At 41.3% G+C, this 3,264-nt stretch overlaps 1 long non-coding RNA gene across 1 annotated transcript; it reads right to left on the bottom strand.

Moving 5' to 3' along the window:
• Positions 1 to 696: 696 nt before the first annotated feature.
• On the bottom strand, positions 697 to 3,023 carry LOC138958782 (uncharacterized). The gene is made up of 3 exons (XR_011453506.1): positions 1,843 to 3,023; positions 1,089 to 1,170; positions 697 to 746 (listed from the first exon to the last, which is right to left on the bottom strand). It is a non-coding gene; the product is annotated as an uncharacterized lncRNA (long non-coding RNA).
• Between the last annotated feature and the right edge of the window lie 241 nt (positions 3,024 to 3,264).

Genomic DNA, 3,264 nt, shown 5'->3' with positions numbered 1-3,264 from the left:
CCCGTGATCGGGAGGTCGTGGGTTCGAACCCCGGCCGTGTCATACCTAAGACTTTAAAATTGGCAATCTAGTGGCTGCTCCGCCTGGCGTCTGGCATTATGGGGTTAGTGCTAGGACTGGTTGGTCCGGTGTCAGAATAATGTGACTGGGTGAGACATGAAGCCTGTGCTGCGACTTCGGTCTTGTGTGTGGCGCACGTTATATGTCAAAGCAGCACCGCCCTGATATGGCCCTTCGTGGTCGGCTGGGCGTTAAGCAAGCAAACAAACAAACCCACACTAATTCCCTCCTGCGCGTGAAAGAGCACATCGAGATAACCTCAGTTTGCGCAATGGAAGGGGTTTTCCCTTTTTTTCTCTGACGTCACTACACACACACACACACAAGAACACATCTACACACCTACACACACACACTAACACACACACCGACACACACACACACACACACACACAAACACACAAACACACAAACACACACAAAATCCGGCAACACCAAACAATGGCAAATTTTAAGCGTAGACGTGACGGCGCAAGGTTGCATCATCCTGCTTCTTTTGACAACACGATTTCTGCGGGAACATGCCCCCTGACCATTTAATGTAGGCTACTTGGCACTTTTCCCCTTCGACTATGTCCCAACAAGGAACTTAGTCGATAAATATCGACAGGGGGCGGACAAATGGTGCTTCACAGATCATTTTCTGCAATCTCACTGCACACCTCTTCCAAAAGTGGAACTGTCACCTGTTGACATTTAAAAACACATGTAAATGTACACACAGTGACACAATAAAAAATCATGCGTAATGAGAATTATCCAAAAATATTATATGATGCACTGGTATCAAATGTGTTATGGTATTTTATGTTATCACAGAATCTAAGTCTTGAAAAATACACATGTTCACACAAAAATATGGCAAATACCACATGAGACTGAAATATACACAAATCTGCAGTAACTTGACTGAGAAATCACAAGCGGGTGTAGTTGTAGGCATCACAATCACAAGACAAACAAATTCTGCCTTTATGTTTAATATTTTTCAACAATAAATGTTGCAAATGTAACGAATAACTTCTCACCTTTTGTGAAATAATACTTTGAGCTTGACACACTTCTGACTGTACAGGGGTTTTCATCAACAACAAAAGTGGTGCTTGCTTCCTGAAACAAAATTATTCAATGATGAAAAGAACTGAATGTGGCAGTGTTCAAAGTGATATTCAAACTTGTATACAACTATCAGTACCTATACTGTAAAACGAGAAGGCTTATTGGCATGCTCGTCAATCAGTATGTGTCATTCAGTGTTTTGTGCTGTAACAATGAAATGCAATCAATGCAAGTTCTTGTAGTCTAGAAATAAATACAACAATAATTTCAATTGAAACCACAAACTAGTCAAATAAATTGTGTAAATAGTTGGACAAAGAGATGCTTATTAACCCAGGGAAATAACAGGATTTCTTAGCAAAACTTTCCCAACCCAATTACCTGATTCGGTCCGGCTTTTCTGCTTTTAACACTTACTTTCAGTTTCACTAGAATATCATATCACAACTACAAGAATAACAATGGAACAGGAATGAGATTTTGTTTTGTTTTTGTAAACTACATCAGGATTTAACTCTGCTTACATACAAAATACGGACAGTGACGTTCAATCGTGGTGGCTGATCAGTGCACTGACTGACGGACGATTCGATTTGATCGCTTCACCACGCCTTTCCAACTATGTGCTCCCATACAGTTTTGGTAGATACATGCTTGTGCAAGTATGTTATTAGTATTACCAATATGAATCTTATTTTCCTTTCGATGGTCAGTTTTACTCACCTCTGTCACCTCTGTAACGGCAGTCACCTCTGCGAATGCTGTCGAAGAATCTAACCGAAAGTAAACATTCTGGGAATCTACGCGCATCGGCCTTGACGCAAGTTCAATGCTGAGCCAATGAGCGCGCCGCGGCGAAGTTGGCCGCTGTAAGTCTCGCAGCGCTGGCTGGCTGAGCGAGTTGCGTGTCCATCCATATTTAGGTCCAAGCCGCACCGTGAGACCAGATTAGTAGGTGCTTGATTTTGGTATTTTGATTTTACATAACATTAAACCTTTCTTGGGGTTCATGGTCATGGCAACAGCCATAATAATATTATATCATGTATAATATTACATTTCAGCATATTTGAATTACATGTCATCATACCAAACTGTCATGCATGTGTATTCCTACATCATTCTGATTGATCACAACCAAACCTACTATCAGTGGACACATCCAAATGTAAGCGCCTGTTCTTGACAACTTTTAATCGATCTAAAAATAGCAACTTGCTGGGCCCTTTGCCGCCAACAGACACTGTTTGGCCTGTAGGTAAAATGTACAATGTATTTTCTGATTTGTGCACAAAAGCTTTTTTTCTTTTTTCTTTTTTTTAACATAACAATGTTTAATGTCACTGTATGTTTAAAAGACCATGGTCATATTTGTAAAAAAAATGTTAAATTAGAAAATAAATAACATTTTGGTTCATGATTTTTCCTACACCTGTGCTGAAAATAAGACATAAAAATGTCGGTATATAAGTCACTCAAATACAGGTAGGTATGAATGGCTCGGTTTGAGTTTGTTGCAGTTGACCCTGCACAATGCGACATATCATGTTTTTGTTGAACAATTTTGACGTCACCCCTCCCATAGGGTGACGTATTTCACAACTTCCTGTGTTACACAAACTCTGTGATGACCAATTTTGACGTCACCCCTCCCATAGGGTGACGTATTTCACAACTTCCTGTGTTACACAAACTCTGTGATGACCAATTTTGACGTCACCCCTCCCATAGGGTGACGGATTTCACAACTTTCTACAGATGAACAATGTTGCCTTCACACCTCCCAAAGGGTGACGGATGTCACAACTTCCTGTGTACACAAACTGATGACGTATTTCACAACAAAATGGCGCTGCCCATGGTCAACCTCTAAACTATCCGTATAGAATGGGGGCGTCCTCGCCCCCATAAACAGAATCTGGTTGAGGCGGTAAAATGACCCATAATCTTTTTCTCACTGGACATAAATGGAGGACAGTCGCAGCTGCTTCATCCTGTGTGCCACCCATGGCCATCTCATTGACTGAACAGATTGAACTGAACTGACCTAATCTGGTGCCTGTGGAAATGTGTTCGTGCGTCAGTATGTCTGGGCTGTGCATGCCTAAATTCGGATACGCGTGAATTTGCATAAGTGGGTGAGTG

The sequence above is a fragment of the Littorina saxatilis genome, linkage group LG2, assembly GCF_037325665.1.
Source record: "Littorina saxatilis isolate snail1 linkage group LG2, US_GU_Lsax_2.0, whole genome shotgun sequence".
Classification (NCBI taxonomy): Eukaryota; Metazoa; Mollusca; class Gastropoda; order Littorinimorpha; family Littorinidae; genus Littorina; species Littorina saxatilis.
This window is presented reverse-complemented; position numbering and strand designations above follow the sequence as displayed.